The 25802-nt window shown below is 32.9% G+C and overlaps 1 protein-coding gene and 1 long non-coding RNA gene across 2 annotated transcripts in view; both read left to right on the top strand.

Moving 5' to 3' along the window:
* LOC140694211 (heat shock transcription factor, Y-linked-like) overlaps positions 1 to 25802 on the top strand; it is a 145033-nt gene that overhangs the window by 24948 nt on the left and 94283 nt on the right. The gene's annotated exons all lie outside the window — the stretch shown is intronic.
* On the top strand, positions 13657 to 15567 carry LOC140694212 (uncharacterized). The gene is made up of 2 exons (XR_012069962.1): positions 13657 to 13843; positions 15223 to 15567. It is a non-coding gene; the product is annotated as an uncharacterized lncRNA (long non-coding RNA).

Below are 25802 nucleotides of genomic sequence, written 5' to 3'. Positions count from 1 at the left end.
TCCTGGAAAATAACATAGTCAAAACAAGACATAAATTGTAGCGAAATTTTCTTATGTCACTCTCCCAAGCTGAAAACAATAAAGTCAAAATAATCAAATAGATGCAAATTAAACTTAACAGCTTCTATACAGCAAAATAAACAGAATGAAAAGATGAACTTCCAAATGGGAGAAAATATTTGGAAACAATGCAATCAACAAGAGGCTAATTTCTAAAATACACACATCATTCATACAACTCCATTTCAAAAATTTACAAACAACTCAGCCAGAAAATGAGCAGAAGGCAATTTTCTATATACCTATCATATGACCCAGCAATCCCACTCCTGGGCATATAAAGCATAAAATCTGAAAACAAAGAATCCTAGTGTAAAATATAAGAAGTACACTCTGACATTGGACTTAATTTGATTCTCAATATGTCTCCTCTGCCAAGGGAAGCAGATGGAAAACAAACAAAATATGATTGTATCACTCTAAACAGATTTACACTGCAGAAGAAATGATCAATAAAATGAAAAGTCAATGAACACAATGGGAGAATATATTTGCAAGTGATATTTTCCAATCAAGAGTTAATATGCAACTATATGGGAAACTCATACACCACAAAAACAAAAAAAAAGACCAAACAATCCAGTTAAAAAAGTGTCCATAGGAACTGAATAGATAGATCTGAATCAATTTTCTGTAGAAAACATACAGTTGGCAAAATGACACATGAAAATATGTTCAGAGCTATAAATTATTGGGAAAGTCTTAAACCAAAAATGAGACAAGACCTCACACTTGTCAGAAGAAGATGTCACACTTCTCATCAAAAAGAAAAGGAATAGATGTTGGTGAGATTGTGTAGGAAAAGGAATACCATGGACAGTGTTGATAGGAATGCAAAATATTGATTGTATTGCATATATACATCAAATTTTCTTCATCCATTTTTCTGTCAAGGGATGTTGGGTTTGTAGGCCCCTGTCTGGAGGCTCTTGAGAACAAGCCCATGTGCTGAACTGATAAACAAACTGTGAGGAATGTCACATATACAGGCTGGATAAGAAATGGCCTACTCAATATATCCAGTATGGATGGCTGGATAGCCTATGATGGGTAAGATCGTCAGAGAAGGACAACCTAAGACAGGCAAAGCTGGCTGGATAATAGATGACCTACTTAATGAAGTTCCGTGATGAACTTTAAAACAATCCTTGATCATTTAACATCCTGTTCTTACTGCAGGAGCTTGGGACATAAATAATTTAACATTATTAACATTGTTATAACAGATGATATGTCAGGCATTGTGCATGTCCTATATAAGACCTTTTTCTATGAATCAATAAACAGAGAACTGCTTCGCTTTTCTCCACACAGTGTTTGTGTGTATATGAAATCGTGCCACTGAAGGGTTAATTTAATTTGTTGGGAGTATCTTAAAAGAATGTTGCATTTTATATAATGCTCTTTCTGCACTTATTGAGATGATTATGAGTTTCATTTCTCATTCTATTAGTGTGGCATGTCACCTTTATTGATTTGAATATTTTGACGTATCCTTAAACCCAGGGATAAATCCCTTTACCCATGTATGTGTATGATATGTTAAATGTGTTTTTTAATTCATTTTGTTTGTGTTTTGTTGAGAATTTTGTCACAAGTATTCATCAGGGATAATGTTCTATATTTTACATCTAATGTCCTTTTTAGCTTGGTTGTGCAAATATAGCTGGCATCAAAAAACATCTTTGGAATCTTTCACCCCCTTCAAATTCTTGAAAGTTTTGGGGAAGAATTGGTGAAAAATTGTCTTCAAATATATGACAGATTTCACCAGTAAAGTCATCTTGTAAATTTTTTCTGGTTTGGGAGGTTTGGATTACTGATTTACTCTTACACACTTTTGCTGTATTTCACTTTCTAATTTCTTCTTGATTCAGTATTGGAAGACATATGTTTCTGGGAATCTGTCTTTTGATCTAGGTCATTCAAATCGTTGGCTAGAGGTAATCTTTTATGATGCTATGGACCTCTACAACATCAGTGGTTATATCTTCTCTTTTATTTCTAATTTTATTTGAGTCATTATTTTCTTAACCAACCTAAACTTTTGTCTACTTTATGTTGAAAAGAAACAGACTTAGGTATAATTTTTTTTATCTTTTCAATTGTTTCTCTTGTTATTTGCCTTGCTCTCATTCATTAAATTTTCTTCTTTATTCTTTCTATTTATTCCTAGAATCTTGATGTGTAAAGATAAGAAGTGTGAATCTTTGTATTTCTTTTATTATTAAACACTATTTATTTATTTATTTATCTATTTATCTATTTATTTATTTACATATTTCTTAATTTATATATCATTGAAGTATGCCATTTACAATGTGTCAATCTGTGGTGTATAGCACAGTGTTCCCGTACATGCATATATTTCTGTGCCAATTAAACATTACTTCACGTTATTTAACTTACTGCCCTGTGTCATACAAAAGAACTTTTGGAAACATCTATTTTTATATATAATGGATAACATGTATAAATCTACAGCTCCCAAATATATCGTCTACCAGTCCCTTTCTGCCGTAATCATAAGATTATTAAGTAGATCTGCTATTGTGTTTCAGTTTTGTAGACGAAATCATAGTGTTCACATCAAAAATTTTTTTAATATTCTACATACGTCATGTCATGTGTTATTTTTCTTTCTCTTTCTGGCTTACTTCAATTAGTATGACACTTTTTGGGGACATCCATTTTGCTGCAAATGTTATTGTTTTTATCATTTTTTATTGCAGAATATTATTCCATTGTGTAAATACAGCATAATTTCTGAATACTGTCATCTGTTGTTGGACAATTAGGTTGCTTCCATTTCGTGGCTGTTGTATATAGCACTGCTAAGAAAATTGGGGTGCAGGTGTCTTTTTGAAATATGATTCCCATTGATGTATACCCAGAAGTGGGATTGCTGGATTATATGTTAAGTCTATTTTTATACTTTAGAGGAATCCTCATCCTGTTTTCCACAGTGACTGCACCAACTTCATTCCTACCAACAGTTTAGGAGGGTTCCCATTCTCCACAGCTTCCCCAGCATTTATTGTTTGTGGACTTTTGAATGATAACCATTGTGACTATTGTGAAGTGATACTTTATTATAGTTTTGAATTGCCCTTCTCTGATAATGATAGTGAGCAGTTATTTTTTTTTTCATATATCTGTGTGGCATTTGTTTGTCTCTATTGGAGAATTGCTTGTTTAGGGCTTCTGCCCATTTTCAGATTGGGTTTCTTGTTTGTTTTTTTATTATTATTAGGTTGTATGAAGTCTTTATACTTTGGAAATTTAGCCTTTGTCAGTTGCATTATTTCTAAATATTTTCTTTTATCCTGTAGGTCATCATTTTGCTTTGTTTATGGTTCCATTTTCTGTGTAAAACCTTAGAAGTTTAATTAGGTCCCATTTATTAATTTTGCTCTTATCCCCATTAACTGGATAGGCTGTGCTAGGTGATCATTGCTGAGATTTATCTAAGAGTGTTTTGCCTATATTTTCTTCTAGGAGATTTAGTGTGTCTTGCCTTACATTTCAGTCTTCAAGCCATTTTGAGCATATTCTTGTGTATGGATTGAAGGATTGTTCTAACTCCATTGCTCTGATGCTGCTCTCCAGTTTTCCCAACACCAGTTGGTGAAGAGATGGCCTTTTCTCTGTCATATTCTTGGCTACTCTGTCAAATATTAATTGAACATAGGCCTTTAGATTTATTCCTAGGCTCTCTATTCTCTTCAATTGATCCATATGCCTGTTTCTGTACCAATATCATGTCATTTTAACTATTGTAGCTCTGCAATAGTGTATGGAGACCAGGCAGGTTATTGCCCCAGCCTCTTTCTTTGTCTTCAATATTGTTATGGAAATTATGGATCATTTTTGATTCTATATAAATCTTATTATCATTTGTTTCAGTCCTAAAAATAAATGTTTTGCATAATTTGATAGGAAGCCAGTTTAAATTTGTGGATTACCTTGGACATTATGGCCATTTTAACAGTATTATTGCTTACATTACGAGACCATTGGTTATCTCTTCAATTCTTAAAATCTTTCTTGATTTCCTCAATCAATATTTCCTTGTTCTCCATGTATATGTCATTCAACACCTTGGTCAGAGTTATTCTTAAGCATTTTATAGTTTTGGGTGCAGTTATTAAAGTGATTGTTTCCATATTTGGTTTTCCTGATGATTCAATGGTAGTGTAAAGAAATGTAATTGGTTTTTGTAGATTAATCTGGCTACCTAGCCCAGTTCCTTTTTTAGCTTAAGTAATTTTTTGTGAAGCTTTTACAGTTTTCTATACACAGTGTCATGTCTGCATAAATTGACAATTTTACCTCTTCTTCCCCAGTCTGAATAGTTTTATTTTCCTTGCCTGATCGTTGTGGCTAGGAATACCAAGACTATATTGAATTGAAATTGTGAGAATGGGCATCCTTGTCTTGTCTCAGGTTTTTGTGGGAAGGGTTTCAGTTTTTCACCATTGAGTATTTTGCTGGCTATATATTTGTCATAAATAGCTTTCATTACGTTGAGATATGGTCCCTCTATGCCCACTGTGATAAGAACTTTTATGGCAAATAGATGTTAAATTTTATCAAATGCTTTTTCTGCATCTGCTGAGATGATCATATCGTTTTTGTCTTCTCTTTTGTTGATATGGTGTATCACAATTGATTGATTGATTTGCATATGTTCAACCATCCTTGTGTTCCTGGGATGAACCTAACTTGACCATGGTGCATGATCTTTTATTTACATGATGTTTGATTCTGTTTGTTAATTATTTCTTAAGGACATTCACATCTATGTTTATCAATGATATTGGCCTATAGTTTTCTTTTTGGGGTAGTGTCTTTGTCTGGTTTGGTATCAGGTTGATGTTGGCCTTATGGTGTGAGTTTGGGGGTACTGTCTCCATATGAATCTTTTGGAAGTGTTTGAGGAGGACTGGTATGGAGTTTTCTTTGTATGTTTGGTCAAATTCCCCAGTGAATCTATTTGGGTCTGAATTTTGTTTGCAGATTTTTTTTATTGTATTGATAATTGTATTCCATATCTGGTGATCTGTCTGTTCAAATGGTTAATTTCTTCTTGATGCAATATTGGTGGGCTGAATATTTCCAAAAACTTCTCCATTACTTCCTGGTTATCCAGTTTGTTTCCATACAGTTGCTCTTGATATTTCCTTATGATATTTTGTAAATTTGTTGTACTCTTTATATTTTCTCCATTTTCATTTCTTATATTATTTGGGTTCTCTTTCTTTTCTTGTTGGTGATCCTGCCCAGAGATCTGTCAATTTTGTTTAAATTTTCAAAAAAGAATTTGATTGATTTTTTTCTATTTTTTAATTCCTATTTCAATTCTTTCCTCCTTGATCTTTACTTTTTCCCGCTTTCTGCTGACTTTTGGTTTTGTTTGCTCTACTCTTCATGATTAGTTTACATAGAACGTCAGATTATTTATTTGAAACTGTACTTCTCCTATGAGGGGGGCTTTGTCACTATGAACTTCCCTCTTAAACCTCCTTTAACTGTATTCCATAGACTTTGTGAAGTGTTTTGTCATATTTCTCAAGATATTTTTTAATTTCTTCTTTTAATTCATCAACTCCCTCCTTTGTTATAGTACCATGTTTTTTAATCTGGATGCTGTCATTTTTTCTCCCAATTTTTCTATGATTGATTTCTAGTTTCATGGTATTATACTCAGAAATGATGCTTGAAATAATATTTATCTTCTTAAATGTTTTTTAGGCTTCTTCTGTGCCTGAGTTAATAATCTTTCATTGAAGATATTCCATATGTTTTGGAAAAGAATGTATATTCTGTTTTTGGGAGAAGTACTCTTTTGGAAGTATCAACCATCTCCAATTATTTTATCATGTCTTTTAGAATCTTTGTTCCCATATTAATTTTCTGTGTGAAAGACCAGTCCAGTGATGGTAACGGGGTGTTATAGTATCCTATTGTGATTGTGTTCCCAGCGATTTCTCTCTTTTTATCTATTAGTATTTGCTTTATGTATTTAGGTGCTCCTTTATTGAGTGCATATATATTAATGAGTATAAAACCCTCATTTTGTATTGCTCCTTTAATATTTATATCATGTCCTTGTTTAACTTTCTCTATGACCTTTCTTGTAAAGTCTATTTTTGTGAAGTCAGAACTGCTAGTCCTGCTTTCTTGTTATGTGTATTTGCATGCAATATATTCTTCCATCTTCTCACTTTCAATTGTGTTTTCCACTTACTAAATTGGGTCTCTTGTATGCCTCATTATGTAGGGTCTTGTTATATTATCCCATCTGACTATATATCTTTTGATTGAAACATTAATTCCATTATCATTTGTGATAATTATTGATAGACTGGTGTTTATTTTCATTTTGAACTTCATTTTCCAGTTGATTTGGTATTTCCTTTTTGTTCATTTCTTTTTCTTTTTGTGGCTTGATAGTTTTCTTTTATTATCTTGGTTTCTTTATGGCTTTGTGACTTCATTGTAAGATTTTGAGTTATGTTTACATTGTTTTGTATTTATATTGAACCATACTATATCTGTTTATTTTAACTGATAAGAATACAAACTCTTACCCATCCTACAGAGAAGAGAAACAAGAAGAAAATACTCTGTATTGTCCTGTTTCATTCTGTGACCCTTAAAAATTCTGATGTTCTCTTTTAGAACATCTTATATATTCTGTTGTAAGTCATTGTAGATATTGCCTTTATAATTATGCCTTTCCCTTTTCTATAGAATCCTGCTTCTTTTGTATTTAGAGTATTGTATTTAGAGTATTTAGAGTATTCATTATTTCATTTTCTCTTGCCAAATTCTTTAAGTATTTGCTTGTGTGGAAGTTATTTACCTCTCCTTCTATTCTCAAAGATAGCCTTGCTTGAAAAGTATCTTTGAATACAGCTTTCTTTCATTCAGTAATTTGAATATGTATTGCCACTGCCTTCTGCCGGCTGTATTTGTGTAGGAAACGAGTTCACATATATTATGTTTATAATTATATATATATGTAAAGAACACCTCAAAATGAATTTAACAAATAAGATGAAAGTGTATACGTTAAAAAACAGAAAACATTAGTGTAGGAAATTAAAAGTGATCCAAAGAAATGAAAACATCTCTTATGTTAATGATGTGAAACTATGTGGTTGAAACAACAATTCTACCCAAGGGAATCTACATTTAGTTTGATTCATGTCAAAATACCTATGAGATTTTTCCATTATATAGAACAAATAATATCAAAATTTATATGTAAACACAAAGATCATGAGTTGCCAAACTAATCTTGAAAAAGTGTATTAAATGTAATGGTGTAAAATTTTCTGATGTTAAACACTCCTACAAAGGTTTAGTAAATAAAACAACATGATACTGGCTCAGAAACAGACACCAATCAATAGAAGAGTATAGAGCAACCAGATATAATCCCTCACACCTATGATCAATTAACCCATGAAAAAGAAAGCTAGAGTATAAAATGAAGAAAACATATTCTCCTCAATAATTAGTGCTGTGGAGATTGAACATTGAAAAGATAGATTAGAATATTTCCTCACGTTGTATACAATCCATGAGCACAGAATATCTTTCTATTTAATTTATATACTTATATTTCATACACCTGTAAATTATAGATCTATGTTTAGATCTTTTATTTCACTTAACAAATGTATTCCTATTTTATTCTTTTTGGTATAGAATTTACACACAAGTGTTTTCCTAATTTCTCTTTCTGATAATGTGTTGTAACTATATAAAAATGCAACGGATATTTGTATATTGATTTTGTATTCTGCAAGTATACTAAATTTGTTCATTATTTCTTACAGTCACTGGAGGAGTCTATGGAGTTTCCTATCAATGTATAATTATGTCATCTGTAAATACTTTACTGGGTTTTTACAAGTTGGATACCTTTTATATTTTTTCTTGACTAGATGTTCTGGCTAGGACTTCTAGTAGTGTAATTTAGGACGTGTGAAAATCAGCTTCTTTTTCTTATTACTGTACCAGAGGAAAACTTTCCTGTATATTAAATTGAACTTGATTTTAGTCATGGGTTTTTCATATATGGCTTTTATTTTGTTTAGTTAACTTCTATATAGAGGGAATTTGTAAAGAATATTTTTATAAAAAAGTTAAGATCAGTTCTGTAAATAAATTTCCTACATTTTTTGAGATTGTAATTTTTCAATTCTTTGTTTTTTATGGGATGTTACCACATATAATAATCTGCGTATATTAAATAATATTTATGAATCAGGACTAAATCCAACTTAACTATAGTTTATAATACTTATAATATGCCATGAATTCAGGGTGCTAATGTTTGTTTAGAATGGAATTTACAGATACTGAAGGAAAAATTTACATTGTAGCTTGATTTTACATTTATTTACTTAAAATTTTATCTCTCATTTTGAATTTGGCTTATCCTAATGGAATTTATTTTGAAATAAATAATATAAATTTTGGTATAACTGGATTTACTATAGTTTACTGATACAGAACATAGCTATCATTTACAATTAGTGAACAAAACACTTGCCTAAAAATGCTGTATTATATAAACAATGCCAACTGTTTGAAGACTGAGAAACATATTGTTTCCTAAAATGCATTACCTGGTATTATCCACACCAAACCACATATACTGTTTTTTCTTTGTTTTTTGATTGTTTGTTTGTTTGCCCCTTAATGGAGGCACTGCTTATTGAACCCAGGATCTTGTACATTAGTGTATTTATCAACAGCATTTTGGAACACATAACAGAAGCCACAAGAGTATGGATTATACAGATGACATGAAAATTTATTCCTTCTAAGGACTGAAAAACCTCTGACTGAAAGAATGGCAAAAATAAACTTTTGTAAATATACAATAAGATTGTCTCTTTTGTACTTTTTATACTAGAATATTAAATTATATTTGTTTTACTTATAGCACTGAATTGCAATTTAAAAAAAAATTACCCCCTTTGGGATTTCTTAAATTTGATTGATTATTTAAATATAATTTTATTTTATAAATAATTACAATTTATTTATTAACATTACAAATAAACTGATATTTATTTTTCTCATGTTTTGAATATACAGCTACTTATTTTAAAGAACACAGGTAAATACCTACTTCCATTTCCAAATCAAATTATGTTTAACTTTAATAACAAATGATATTGAAATTGTTACACATTTTCTTTCTTTCTTTTTTTTTTACATTTTTATTGATTCATAATCATTTTACAGTGTTGTGTCAAATTCCAGTGTTCAGTACAATTTTTCAGTCATACATGGACATATACACACTCATTGTCACATTTTTTTCTCTGTGATTTATCATAACACTTTGTGTATATTTCCCTGTGCTATACAGTGTAATCTTGTTTATCTGTTCTACAATTTTGAAATCCCAGTCTATCCCTTCCCACCCTCTACCCCGCCCCCCCCGGTAACCACAAGTCTGTATTCTCTGTCCATGAGTCCATTTCTGTCCTGTATTTATGCTTTGTTTTTGTTTGTTTGTTTTTGTTTTTTAGATTCCACATATGAGCGATCTCATATGGTATTTTTCTTTCTCTTTCTGGCTTACTTCACTTAGAATGACATTCTCTAGGAGCATCCATGTTGCTGCAAATGGCATTATGTTGTCGGTTTTTAAGGCTGAGTAGTATTCCATTGTATAAATATACCACATCTTCTTTATCCAGTCACCTGTTGATGGACATTTAGGTTGTTTCCATGTTTTGGCTATTGTAAATAGTGCTGCTATGAACATTGGGGTGCAGGTGTCATCCTGAAGTAGATTTCCTTCTGGGTACAAGCCCAGGAGTGGGATTCCTGGGTCATATGGTAAGTCTATTCCTAGTCTTTTGAGGAATCTCCACACTGTTTTCCATAGTGGCTGCACCAAACTGCATTCCCACCAGCAGTGTAGGAGGGTTCCCCTTTCTCCACAGCCTCTCCAGCATTTGTCATTTTTGGATTTTTGAATGACGGCCATTCTGACTGGTGTGAGGTGATACCTCATTGTAGTTTTGATTTGCATTTCTCTGATAATTAGTGATATTGAACACTTTTTCATGTGTTTTTTGATCATTTGTATGTCTTCCTTGGAGAATTGCTTGTTTAGGTCTTCTGCCCATTTTTGGATTGGGTTGTTTATTTTTTTCTTATTGAGTCGTATGAGCTGCTTATATATTTTGGAGATCAAGCCTTTGTCAGTTTCACTTGCAAAAATTTTCTCCCATTCCGTAGGTTTTCTTCTTGTTTTATCTCTGGTTTCCTTTGCTCTGCAGAAGCTTGTAAGTTTCATTAGGTCCCATTAGTTTATTCTTGCTTTTATTTCTTCTAGGAGAAAATTTTTGAAATGTATGTCAGATAATGTTTTGCCTATATTTTCCTCTAGGAAGTTTATTGTATCTTGTCTTATGTTTAAGTCTTTAATCCATTTTGAGTTGATTTTTGTATATGGTGTAAGGGTGTGTTCTAGCTTCATTGTTTTACATGCTGCTGTCCAGTTTTCCCAACACCATTTGCTGAAGAGACTGTCTTTATTCCATTGTATATTCTTGCCTCCTTTGTCGAAGATGAGTTGACCAAAAGTTTGTGGGTTCATTTCTGGGCTCTCTATTCTGTTCCATTGGTCTATATGTGTGTTTTGGTACCAATACCATGCTGTCTTGATGACTGTAGCTCTATAGTATTGTCTGAAGTCTGGGAGAGTTATTCCTCCACCCTCATTCTTTCTCTTCAGTAATGCTTTAGCAATTCTAGGTCTTTGATGGTTCCATATAAATTTTATTATGATTTGTTCTAGTTCTGTGAAATATGTCCTGGGTAATTGGATAGGGATTGCATTAAATCTGTTGATTGCCTTGGGCAGTGTGACCATTTTAACAATATTGATTCTTCCAATCCAAGAGCATGGAATATCTTTCCATTTTTTAAAGTCTTCTTTAATTTCCTTCATCAATGGTTTATAGTTTTCTGTGTATAATTCTTTCACCTCCTTGGTTAGATTTATTCCCAGATATTTTATTACTTTGGGTGCTATTTTAAAGGGAATTGTTTCTTTACTTTCTTTTTCTGTTGATTTATCATTAGTGTAAAGAAAGGCAACTGATTTTTGAACATTAATTTTGTAACCTGCTACCTTGCTGAATTCTTCGATCAGCTCTAGTAGCTTTTTTGTGGACCTTTTAGGGTTTTCTATATATAGTAACATGTCATCAGCATATAATGACACTTTTACCTCTTCTTTTCCAATTTGGATCCCTTTTATTTCTTTCTCTTGCCTGATTGCTGTGGCTAGGACTTCCAGGACTATATTGAATAGGAGTGGTGATAGTGGGCATCCTTGTCTTGTCCCAGATTTTAGTGGGAAGCTTTTGAGATTTTCACCGTTGAGAACTATGCTGGCTGTAGGTTTGTCATATATAGCTTTTATTATGTTGAGATATGTTCCCTCTATACCCACTTTGGCGAGAGGTTTTATCATAAATGGGTGTTGAATTTTATCAAATGCTTTTTCTGCATCGATTGAGATGATCATGTGGTTTTTGTCCTTTCTCTTGTTGATGTGATGTATTACATTGATTGATTTGCATATGTTGAACCAGCCTTGTGTCCCTGGGATGAACCCCACTTGGTCGTGATGTATAATCTTTTTTATGTGTTGTTGGATTCTATTTGCTAAAATTTTGGTGAGGATTTTGGCGTCTATGTTCATCAGTGATATTGGCCTATAATTCTCTTTTTTTGTAGTGTCTTTGCCTGGTTTTGGTATCAGGGTGATGGTGGCTTCATAGAAAGAGTTTGGGAGTATTCCCTCCTTTTCAATCGTCTGGAAGAGTTTGAGAAGGACTGGTATGAGTTCTTCTTTGTATGTTTGGTAGAATTCCCCGGTGAAGCCGTCCGGCCCTGGACTTTTATTTGTAGGGAGGTTTTTAATTGCTATTTCTATTTCCTTTCTAGTGATCAGGTTGTTCAAGTGTTCAGTTTCTTCTTGATTCAGTTTTGGTGGACAGTATGTTTCCAGAAACTTGTCCATCTCCTCTAGGTTATCCAGTTTGGTTCCATATAGTTTTTCATAATATTCTCGTATGATATTCTGTATTTCTATTTTGTTTGTTGTAATTTCTCCATTTTGCTTTCTTATTTTGCTAATTTGTGCTCTCTCTTTTTTCTTTTTTGTGAGTTTGGCCAGAGGTTTGTCGATTTTATTTACTTTTTCAAAAAACCAACTTTTGGTTTGGTTGATTTTTTCTATGGTCTTGTTAATCTCTATTGTATTTAATTCCTCTCTGATCTTTATTATTTCCTTCCTTCTGCTGCTTTTTGGGGCTTTTTGTTCTTCTTTTTCTAATTGATTTAGGTGGTGGGTTAACTTGTTTATTTGAGATTGTTCTTCTTTTTTGAGAAAGGCCTGTATCGCTATAAACTTCCCTCTTAGCACTGCCTTTGCTGTGTCCCATAGGTTTTGAGTGGTTGTGCTTTCATTATCATTTGTCTCAAGGTATTTTTTAATTTCAGCTTTGATTTCCTCATTGATCCATTGTTTTTTCAATAACATATTGTTTAATCTCCATGTTTTTCTTTTTTTCTCCTTTGTTTCTCTGTTGTTGATTTCCAGTTTCATGGCATTGTGGTCAGTAAAGATGCTTGAGATAATTTCTATCTTCTTAAATTTGTTGAGGTTTCTTTTGTGTCCAAGTACATGATCAATCCTGGAAAATGTTCCATGTGCACTTGAAAAGAATGTATATTCTATTTTTGGGGGGTGTAAAGCTCTGAAAATATCCACCAAATCTAGTTTTTCTATTGTAGTATTTAATTTCTCTGTTGCCTTGTTTAATTTCTGTCTGGAAGATCTGTCTAGTGATGTTAATGCAGTGTTAAAATCTCCAACTATGATTGTATTCCCATCAATATCCCCCTTTATCTCTGTTAGTAATTCTTTTATGTACTTAGGTGCTCCTATATTGGGTGCATATATATTTACGAGTGTAATATCTTCATCTTGTATCACTCCTTTAATCATTATAAAATGTCCTTCTTTATCTTTCTTTATGGCCTTTGTTTTAAAGTCTATTTTGTCTGAAATCAGTACTGCAACACCTGCTTTTTTGGCTTTTCCATTTGCATGGAATATCCTTTTCCATCCTTTCACTCTCAATCTATATGTGTCCTTCTCCCTAAAGTGGGTCTCTTGTATGCAGCATATTGAAGGTTCTTGCTTTATTATCCAGTCTGCCACTTGTTACACATTTTCTGTAGAGGTTTTACACAAATTTCACTTTAACTTCCAAAACTTTAACTTTTTTTTTGCATTATTTATTCTCTGCTCACCAATCTAGTATAAATTTGTGTACAAAAGTATGGAGATTGGTTTTATATCATAGACCCCAAAATTAAATTATTTAAAAAGATTTTGTGGGGATAATATTTGCAGATCACACTATAAAAATAAGCAACATTTATGTTTCATTTTAGCTGGATTTATGAGAAGTAAACACTGGCAGAATGTTACACTTGGGTTGCTAGGAGACCAGTCGTTTTGTGATGCCACAACTACTCAGGTTGAGAACCATTGTGATTGCCTAGCAGTTTATCTGTGCAGGCCTGCCAAAGCAGCATTTGAAGCTGCAGTGTTCAAAATCATGCACATTAGAAAAGTAGCTGTAGAAAAAGTTATTTGAGATGACACATGTTTCTTCAGAAATTCAAGATGTGTCTCATAAAGATGGACCAACTGTTTCAGGTAACTCTGGTAGATCTCTATTGTGTGATCAAACATTCTCTGGGGACTTGGACTTAAGGTCTATGATTGAAGAAAATGCTTTTCAGACATTGTCTGAAGAATCTTTGATAAAAAGACCATGTTACACACATTGTGTCTCTGAACCAGATGAAGATAATGATTTTCGTTCTCTGACATTTCCAAGAAAACTCTGGAAAATGGCTAGGGGTGACCAATATCAATCCATCTGGTGGGATGATAATGGATCTTACATAGTGATTGATGAAGATGTCTTTAAGAAGGTAGTTTTGGAAAGAAAGGCCCCTTTCAGAATATTTGAAACTGGAATTATGAAAAGTTTAGTTAGACAGCTTAACCTTTATGGGTTTAGTATAGTGCAGCAGAATTTTCAAAGATCTGCTTTTCTAGCTGACTTTCTGGCACAAGGAAAAGAAGTCTCTGTTTTAAGCAAGGTATTCAGAAATTTTAGTAGCCACTTGGTAACTTATACATGAAAATTTATGTTGTACATCAATCTATGGTAATACATATTTAAAGCTAGATTTTGAAAACTGTATAAAATTACCAAGTCTTAAATTCTTTATTTTTTCTAAAAATGAGGACAGTGCCATAAGTATTCAAGATTCAGAGAAACTTTGATTGCAACTATGAATCTACCCAGAAATCTAAATAAAGGTATTAAAGCTGCTTGTGAAAAGTGGCATTCACCATTACTGCAAATGCTAACTTCTTTAATTTGATGACTATACTACTTATATGTGTATTTTACAAATAAGGAAATTTAAAAAATAGCAATGTTCATATTTTCATGATATTATCTGTGCATTGTAAACGTGAAATCTGATGTTTTATATGTTAGGCTTATTGTAGTCTTGTATTTTTGTTTAAAATATTACTAAAATTTTTCCCTTTGATTGTAGCTGCAGATCTACCATAATTCAAATTTTAAACGAGTCTTTCCCCAGCTTTTAATCAGAATAAAAAGAAGAGTTGGGATTAAAAATGCCTCTCTGGTATCTTCATTGGCTGAAGATTTCAAAAAGAGGCACTTTATAGCAGGGGGTGATGTGGATAATCATAATTCTGGTTTTGTGGCTGACACTAGTGGAGAAAGTACATTTTTACCTTTTGCAAAATTAAAAATGCCTCTAATTAGAAAACCCTCTACTAGCCACATAATTGGTGATAAAACTACCCCGATCAGTGGTGATTTTTCTGCTCCATCATCAATGTCAGTTAGACCACCAGAACAAATTGCAGTGGATCAGCATGCTACTTTAAATCAGTTGAACATTGTCCACGGGCACACTCAAAGCAGATACACTGAAGCAAATGACCGTATTATGAAGTTCATTAAAACTACAAATTCTGTTTCTCAGAACAGCATCTTGTCTCCAATGCAGAGTAATTATTTTGGACTGATGGTGGAGCCTTCTGCTTTTCCAAATGGATATCACAACATATCTGCCAAAGAAGGTCATTTTTTTAAACTTCAACCAGGGAGCAATGCACGGTTTCCAGTGACAGTGACAGCTGATACATCAGCTACCTCTCTTTCAAGGCCAACTCATCAGCCAACTTCACTTTATGAACGTCATCCTAATTACAAGGGACCTACCAGAGGACTACCAGTTTATGCAGGATAACAAAGGTTAAAATTGATGTTGGCAAATGTCGACAAATATCTGCAATTTTCTTATTTGAACAATAAACATAGATGTGTACCTGTATTAACCTTATTTTTTTAAATTAGGTTAAGATTAAATGGGAGACTAAATTAACATTTAAGTTAAAAAGAGATATTTGATTGATATGATCATTTGATGAAAAAATATGGGAGTAAATTTAAATACTTTCTTGTAAGGAGGAAGAGAAAATGGAAGAATTTGGAAAAAGACTAAAACATGGAGAGAGGGAAAAGTACTAAGTGGTTTCTTATTCACCCTGGAAAGTATTAAAAGTGTTGTTAGGATAGGCTGGAACAGGAGATAAATGCAGGAACCGGCCCAGGGATCATGGTCTCTATTATGTCATCCCTGGAATCATGAAGGTCACATGATGTAGTCTCAGATGGCACATACAGCATGTGGTAGAATTTAAGAAGTAATTTTATCTATGATCTTCTTTGTGCTGTTTTCAAAGCATTAAAATTGGTTCTTTCATTTCCTGCCCTCAAGAGTCTACATTATATTTTCTAGTCAATACTTTATGTTGTTTTTATGTTCCAGCCAAAGACAAGCTTACGTCCTCAGGGTGGCATTTAATGCCTTTCCAACTCTAAGCACACAAACTCATCTTGGTTTAGTCACTTCTTTTTAAATCTGGCATCTCACTACCTTGGTATATCTTTATGTTTCACTGTATCTGGAAATATACCCAGGCAAACGATTGTCAAATATGTTAGCTGCAACCTCACCACTTTTACTCCAGCTCATCCTTGACTTTGGGTGTCCTCCTTTTATCTACTTAGACTTTCCCAGTCTCAGCACAGAAACCACCTCCTCCAGATGTTTTCAGTCTATCCCCCTTTCCTTGTTTAACTTGGATATCAGCACAGTAAGCACAGCACATTTCACAGGATGCACTTTTTTATTAAGTGAATGAAAAACACATGTTGACTTTAAGCAATATCTACTTTCCTGAAACAACAAAACTCTCATGGTTTTCAAACTATTTCGTTATGGTCTTTACTCTTCACCACAAACTAGATCTTTCATAGCCCAAGGGCAAGTCAATCAAGACAGCAAGTGGAGTTAGGTACAGGAGACAAAGTAATATTTACTTCTTAATTCATGCCTGCAGAGGCATAAAGCAATCCATTCTCATTTGCTGGATTTTTTCCTGTTTCTTCATCACCCACCCACCCCAAAACAGCTGAATCTCTTCCCCATACCAATAACTATACTGACTTATGATTAATTTACTTCTTAGAATCAGAGCTTGGTCCAGGAGAGAAAGTGCCTTTCCAAAATTTTAATATAGGTTTATACAGACCAAATAAGTTGTGCCCCTTCTAACCTTCACAAAGTAAGTATCTAAGTGGTACTATCACCTTGGTTGTGGTTCTCATATTCAGTAACCAAATTGCAATCTAAAATATGTGGACAAGAAGGAGGTGAGGGTGGCGGAATTAAAAATTTGTCCAACTGCAAGAATACCAAATTCCTGCAGATATTAGGAAATATAAAATATTCATGGAAGACTTTGACTATTTCCATTAATTTTAAATAAAAGGTGAAGCATATTCAGAGTGTGAAATACCCTGAAATGCTGGAAAAATTGTAGGCAAGTTCAGGGATCCTAAGGCTTCTACTCACAATGATGCAGCTAGTGTCATCTGATAAGACTGAAATGGTAATATTGTGTCCAAAAATGTGTCTCCATTTGTGAAGAGAGCCTTTGATAATCTGGAGAATGGGCAAATTGGCCAGGGTTATCTCTAACAACATCCTGTAAATATAACCTTCACCAAGAGAATAAAAGAGCCCACTTGCAGCAGGAGAACTGTGTCTGGAGAGCAGTGGTGTTTCCTTCAACAGAAACATCACAGTTTTAAATTTGTCAGCTCAACTCTGATGGTGGCTATGTTTTTGCTTATATAAGCAGTCTGGGGTTCAGATAGGCTGGTTCAGCAGCTAATTTCCAGCTCTCTTATCAGACAGTTGGTCTTACCGTGATCATCTTAACAAGGTTCTATACTGATAAGTCAAAGGCTACAGTTTACTTTCAAAATTAGAAATTCTAAGGAAGAATATTATTTGTTTGTCCATCTGTAGTTTTCTACCGGGGAAAAGCTAGACTATTGGCCAATGTACAAAAATTGGCTGGTGCTTTGAAAATTATACTCTGAGCTCTGCCCAATGAATTCTTCCCACTAAATACTACAAATCTCTCTACCATTGTGAGTGTGTGTGAAGATGGATTGTTAAGCAGTAACTAAGTTTGACTTAGTTGAGTCATCAGTGAGTTATTCCTCTGCACCTGTCAGAATGTCTGTGAATTAAGAGTTTCATTGAACCACCAGATTTTCTTCAGATTAGGGAGAGGTAGATTATATTTTTCCCTGTATACTAATTGTTACCTGTTCATTGAATCCAGAGCTGATGCTAGGACCAAGCCACTGAATCCTTGAATTGGACAGAGGCATATACATTCTGCAGCCCCCAGAGCCCAGCACTGGACTGTGTCTCCTTTTTAATTTAAACTTATGTCTAAGTTTTTTTCTTTTAATTCTCATTGTTGACACAACTTACTTTGGCTTTGAACAGCCGTTGACTAATTTATAGGGACTGAATCACTGACTTATTCCCGTTCACCTTGAAATTGCAATAAACTTTTTTCCCTGTACTACCTGGAATACAGTGAGCATAGTCATCATTTTGAGAGCAGTCCTCAGTCCTAATAATGCAGAAATTTGCAATTCTTTGCCCAGCACTTGAGCAAGAATGTTTGTTGTGGATCTGAGGAATTATCCTCACATACCCTAATACAACCATGAGAAAACACCATATTGGAATCAAGACTTTGTCAGTATTGCATTCCCATTGCAAAACAGTTAAGAATTGTAGGAGACCTTAGATTTTACCATGCTGAGATTTTTAGCAACCTAGTATGATCATTTCTTACAGATGCTGTCGGGGAGATGAGACCATTGGTCACAGACATTGAACTTTATCACTCACAGCAACAGCAGCCAGTTTTAAATTTGTATCCATTCCCTAATGTCAGATGAATACACAGAGTGAAATTTTGATGCCTAAAGAAGCAGTGGGCTGTTAACATGAAGAAAGCTTAAAGCATGGTAAAATCCTAATTTTATTAGTATCTTTATGTATAATTTATTTGAATCACTTATTTATTAGTATCTTTACCTAGGATAAGTATATCATGGCTCAAGTTTACTTGCTGCAAAACGAATCATGAAAAATGACATGGGAAATCATGACCTTTCACTTTCCATTTTTACTTCCACTTTTATTGAGATATAATTGGCATAAAACATTGTCTAACTTTAGGTGCACAGGATAGTGATTTGATGTATAAGTATTAAGAAATAAATATCATAGCAAGTTTAGGGAGATTTCATTATCTCATTTAGATACAATTTTAAAGAATTACAATTTGTCTTTTGGTTGTGATTAGAAACCTTATGGTCTACCCCCTTAACAACATTCATATAGAACATAAAGCTGTACTAATTGTAATTTTCATGTTATTGTGGGGCATCCCTAGAACAGGTTTATTTTACGGCTGGAGATTTGTAGCTTTTGAGTGCATTAATCAATTTCTCCTTTCCCAACTACTGCCTTTGTTAACTACAAATCAAATTGTTTTTTCTATAAGTGTGTTTGTTTGTTTTTGAAGTGCACTTTAATCTATAACTCTGTGTGAGTTTCTCTTACATAACATAATGTTTGCTATTTTTAATACATTTCAAACTGATCAAAAGATAAATCTAGTTTTGATAGTTGCTATTTAAAGATATTTCAGTTATTGACTATTCCCCACACAGTAAATTTCTTGTCCCTGATCTTTTAATTTGCAACTGGAAAAATTTCTCTCTTAATTTTCCTCAACTATTTGTTTTTCTTCACCACATTTCCCTCCTTCATTTGAGCAACCTGTTGCTTTCTATATATATAAATTCTTTTCTGTTTTGTTATGTTCATTTCTTTAAATTCCAAATATGAGTAAAACTATTCTGCATTTGTCATTCTGTGTCTGACTTCTTTCACCTAAAGTATTACACTCTTGGTCTACCCATTTGTTGCGAATGACAAGAACTTATTCTTTTTATAGCTGAGTAATAACCCATTGTATTTTTATGGGTGTGTGTGCATATATATATATATAAGTTTAGTGTGTGTATATATATATAAATATAGATAAATCTGTAGTTAATAGATGGGTAGATTTATATAATATAAACACACATCTTCTTTATCCATCATCTATTGTAAAGCAATTAATTTTCTTTTATAGCCTGCCTATTGTAAATAATGCCACAGTGAATGAAAATAGCGTTGAATTTATCTTTTCTGATTTGTGTTTTTATTTTCTAGGAATAAGTATCTAGTTATGGAAATATTGGTTCATATTTTATTTTTAATTTTTAGATAAAACTCCATACTGTTTTCCACAGAAGCAGCACAAATTTACATTCACTCAAGCAGTGCAGCAGGGTGCTTTTTCTTACATCCTCACCAATATTTATGTTTGTTACCTTTTTGATCATAGTCATTCTGACAGAAGTGGCATAATATCTCATTGAGTTATGTTCTTGCTTTTTTCTCATGGTTAGTGAGGTTGACCATTTTCATGTGCCTGTTGATTACCTTTCCCCCACTGTATATTCATTTTTTTGTAATGGGCTAAATGACCATAACTCTCTGATTTCACTTTTAGGCATTCTGTTGTGTTCCATTATTCTGTTTGTTATGTGCCTCTACCATATTCATTACTGTATCTTTGTATTATAGTTTAAAATCAGGGACAGTGTTACATCCTCTTTGTTCTTTGTCAAAGTTGTTTGTGTTTTAAGTTTGTTTGTTATCTTTTCTTTTGTTTTTCTTTGTGATTTCAACTCTTTTGTGTTTACATGTAAATGTAATAATTATTTTTTATGAGTCTGAAAATGCCATTTTTATTTTGAAAAGCACTAAATTTAATTTGTGTATTTTCTTGGCTAGTACTGTAATTTAAACAATATTTTTCTCCTAATTTATGAACACAGTATATCCTTTCATCTGTTTTCATTATCTTCAATTTCTGTTATAAATATTTTATAGTTTTCTGAGTACAGGATTTTTACCTCCTTGGTTGTATACATTTCTTGAGATTTTTTTTGTAATGCAACTTTAAATGAGACAGTTCCCTCACTTTCTGTATCTGTTAGCTTGTTGTTAGTGTGTAGAAATGCAAGATTTCTGTATGTTAATTTTACATTCTGAAATTTTACCAAATACATTGAAAAGCACTCATAGCATTGTGGTGTTTTTTAGGATTTCTGTTTAAGTATTTCATCTGCAAGTAGATTCTTGTACTCCTTTTCAGAAATACCTATAGTTTATTTACTTTTATTTTGGATAGCTATGGCTAGAATTTCCAATAATATACTGAATAACAGTGGCAAGTGTGAACAATCTTGACTTCTTCCTGCTCTTACAGCAGATGCTTTCAGCTTTTAATCAGTGAGTGTCATGTTAGCTGAGTTCTTGTCATATGCGACCTTAAATGTGTTGAGGTATGTTTCCTCATACCCATTTTGAGGAGAAATATAATCATAAATAGATACTGAGTTTGTCAAAACATTTTATGACACTTTTGAGGTTACCATATGATTTTTATTTTTCAATTTGTTAGTTTAGTGTATCATATTGATTAATTTCTGGGTGATGAATCACATTTGCATACCTGGGATAAAAGGGACTTAATCATACTGTATAATCCTTTTAATGTTTTTTTTGCTTTGCTAATATTTATTGATGATTTTTGCATGTATGTTTATCAGTAGTATTTAAACTGTAATTTTATGAAATAATTGTTCCTGTTTTAGTAATAGTGTTATACAGAAAGGTGGGGTAGGAAGCCTTCTTTCCTTTGCAAATTTTTGGAATTCTCTGAGAAGTATAGGTGATAGCTCTCGTCTGTATGTTTGGCAGAAATCACCTGTGAAATTGTCAAGGTTTGGAATTTTGTTTCTTGGGAGATTTTGTTTAATTACTTATTTAATTTCATTAGTGCTAATCAGTTAATATTTTCTATTTCTCATTCCATTCTGGAGATTACGTCTTTCTAGGAAATTGTCCATTTCTTCCAGGGATTCCATTTTAATTGGCATATAATTTGTTGTATCATCTTATGATGCTTTCTGTTACTTTGACATAAGCTGTAACTTTTCATTTATTTTGCAGCATTTTAACCTGCACTCTCTTTTTTTGCTCATGAGTCCCATTAAATTTTATCAGTTTTATTTATCTTTCAAAGGCCATTATGTAGTTTCTTTAGATATTTCTACTTTTAATCTTTATTTTATGTATTTATGTTCCAAACTTTCAGCTGTCTTTCTTTCTACTAACAAGTTTGTTTATTATTTTGCTACATCTTTTGTTTGTAAGATTATGTTATAAGAGAGAGATATTTCTTATTTGTATAAGTGGGATTGTTTTGCTATAAGCATCCCTATTAATACTGCTTTTGTTATATCACATGAACTTTGTTTTTGTTGTTATATTTATTTTTGTATTTTTTCTTTGATTTATGCAGCAATCCATTGGTTGTTTAATGTTGTATGATTTATCCTCCACACTTTACAATTTTTCTCATGTTTTTCTTTTTAGTAAATTTCTGTTCTCACAGAATCCATATGTTTCTTCACAAAACAAGGAGAAAAATAATAAAATTTACACTAAATTCTGAAAGGCACAAATTTTCATAAAATTATCCTTGAAAAATGAACAAAGATGTGAGTATTATCCTCCCTGACTTTAGAACATACTACAAAGTTACAGTAATCAAAACATCAAAATATATCACTAATAGAGTCACATAGATCAATGGAACAAAATAAAGAGCCCAAAAATAAACACACACACATATGGTCAATTAGTCTACAATGAAGGAGGCAAGAGTATACAATGGAAATAAGGCAGTCTCTTCAACAAGTAGTTTTGGGAAAACTGGAAATTACATGTAAAAGATAGATGTAAGAGCAATTCCTTCCATAGAATGAAAAATAAAATAGAAATGGATTAATTTCCTAAATGTAAAACCTGAAACTATAAAATCTCTGAAGAAGAACAGGAGCAGAAGTGCCTTTGTGATAAATCTTTGCAATATGTATTTTTGATTTGTCTACTAAGTAACAAAAAAAGGAAAACTAACAATAACTCTTTTTAATTATACTGAGGAAAAATAGATGTAATATGTGATACAGTGAATCCACTTCTTGTATAATTGTGAAATGCAAAACCATTTGCAGAGCAAAGGAAATCTTCAGCAGGACTTATGACAACACATAGAATAGAAGGAATAGTTTCAGACTATGAAACCAACAAGGTGTTAATATCCATAATGTATATATAGCATATTAAACTCATTATTTAAAAAACAAAGACTACAACTTAGAACAGTTGTAGGATCTTCATGGAAACTTTTCAAAAACAGACTTGTGGATGATTTTCATTTACATAAAAAGAAACATAACGTTGTTATTCATTAGGAAACCATAAATCAATACCAGAATGAAATATAATCTCACAGCAACCAAAATGGCTATTAAAAAAAGTCTTCAAATGACAAACACTAGTATGAATGTCAATAAAAGGGAGCCCATGTAAACTGTTGGTGGAAATATAAATTGATGCCTCCACTATTATAAAAGTGTGGACAGTGCAAAAAAACTAGAAATAGAAACATTATATGTACCCACAATTCCAGTTTTTGTTATAAATCTGAAAAAAATGAAAACATTAAATTTGAAGGATATATTACCCCCAATGTTCTTAACAACATCATTTATAATAGCCAAGGTTAGAAGCACAAATCAACTGCACATCAACAGATGATTTGCTGAAATAAATGTGAGATATAGATAACATAATAAATACTTAGTCATTGTCATATCAAAAAATAAAATTCTGCCATTTGGAACAACGTGACTGGAGCCAGATAGTGTTGCACATAGCAAAATAAGTCATACAGAGAAAAAAACTCTATGTTACCACTTTCATGAAGAAACTAAATATATAAGAGATATAATCATAAAAAAACAGAAACAGACTCACATATATATGTGTAGTGTACCAAGTAGTGGTTTCCACTGCAGACAGGGAAGAAGGATGTGGAAGACAGAAATATGCAAGGTACTAGTTATAAACTAGAGAACCAACAGGGCTATATTTACAGCACAGAGAAATATTTTAATAATTTAAATGATTTTAAAGAGTTTATAGGCATATATTATACTAAAATGTGCACGCATGTGGGAAAAAATTGAAGAAAAAAACCAGGAAAACAAAATATTTTGTAGTACTCTGATATTAAGGGAGGTGATTTGTTCACTTTCTTTACTGTTCTTATAATGTCCTTATTAGAATTTAAGATTTTAAACATAAAATTATATTCTTTGAAAAGAGTGACATAAGTTTCAACTATTTCTGTCTCTCTCCTTAAATCTACACTCAGTGAAATGATCACATCTCAAGAAAAATAACTACAACACAAAACAATACTCCAGAACACATGTGTACAGCTGAAGTTTGGTGGGCTACAACACATAAAGGTGGCTGAACTGAGGGAAGAGCAGAGTTTGTGCCTGCGACCATGGCCCACTTACTAGGGTATCTGAGCCCAGAGTTTCAGAGTTCCCAATAGAAACAGGGTCTCATTGTTTCACACAGCATCAGCCTCTAACTGCACCAGTACACATGGTTACAGGTAACTTGGAGGGAGCCAAAATGGAGACAGAATTTCCAAACTTTTGACACTCAGACATTCATGACACTCTCCCTACTTCCCATTCACAGTGGTGGAGACAATGTACCTTGCAACATTGGACATGGCAAAGGCAGTTGCCTGATTCCAAATACCCACCTGTCTTTACACCTTTCCTCAATGTGTGCACTGAGTCTTAAGGGATATCAGATAAAAAGAAGGGTTCACTGGCCCAGTGACAAAAGTGGCATTAACTACCAAAGAAGTGTAAGAAGTGACAATGTAAGCAATCTTTTATCCAGACAGTAGTGACTGGAATGTGCCATTTTGAAATATTTTCAGAGGTAGCTCAGATAAGCAAAACCAAAAATTGTGCAATATTGCAAACTACCAGAAAACAAAAGAAAGGACTCCAAATCCCAATCTGTTTTTTAGTGTCATCAGAGCAATAATTTACCAGGACCATGACCAATCACAGTAACATTATAGGACATGCACACACACAGATACACACACACAGACACTGACACAGACAAAGACACACATGCACAGGCAAATGCACACACACATGCACACACACACACACACACAAACATCAACACTGCAGCAAACAAATTTAAAGTCATGGAATATTGCCGTATAACTAATAGAGAATCCGAAGAGATGCCATACAAAATCTCAATATAAAAAACAAAACTCAGAAAGCAGTTTAGTGAGCTCAGGAATAAAATAAATGTTGATAAGGTATACATTACCTTAGGGACTGAAACTATGAAACAACCAAACATTATTGGAGGACCAGATGAACTTAATAAGTGATATGAAGAATGCAACAGAAAGCATTGGAAGAAGACTGTCTTGTGGAAGAGAGATTAGCAAACTCACCAATACAAAACAAGAAATGATAGGAGAGGGCAGAGATTCATGATATTAAAAAGTGAGGAAATTCTACAATAGCCATCAGACTTCTTCAGGAAGTGCACATTAGAGTGAAATCCTGTGGGGAGAAGAAACTTAGAAGGCAGCTGATGGTTTATTTAAAGTTGTTATAGTTGATAACTTTCTGAACCTGGGTAAGGAACTGATATACAATTCCATGAGCCAACAAACACCAATAACTTTAAGACAATGAGACCTTCTTCAAGATACGTCATATGCAAATTGGCAAGTTAATGACAGAGTAAAATTTTAATAGCAGCCAAGAAAAGTTATGTTAATCTACATAGAAACTCCCATTAGGCTATCAGCAGATTGCTGAGCAGAAAACATATGCCGAGGGTAATTAAAAAGACATTTTCAAACTACTGAAATAAGAAATCTCCCACCCAAGAATACTCTAACTTGCACAGTTATCACTTATTTGTAAAGTGAAAATAAAGACTTTATCAGACAAAGAAACCTGAATGAGATGTAAAAAACAAAACCGAGACACCTTACAAGAGGTTCAGGAAAGAGCTATTCTAAGAAAAATAAAATGCAAACATATGCAAAATATTGAACAAAATACTAAGCAGAGACCATGAGA

This window comes from Vicugna pacos, unplaced genomic scaffold (assembly GCF_048564905.1).
Source record: "Vicugna pacos unplaced genomic scaffold, VicPac4 scaffold_20, whole genome shotgun sequence".
NCBI lineage: Eukaryota > Metazoa > Chordata > Mammalia > Artiodactyla > Camelidae > Vicugna > Vicugna pacos.
This window is presented reverse-complemented; position numbering and strand designations above follow the sequence as displayed.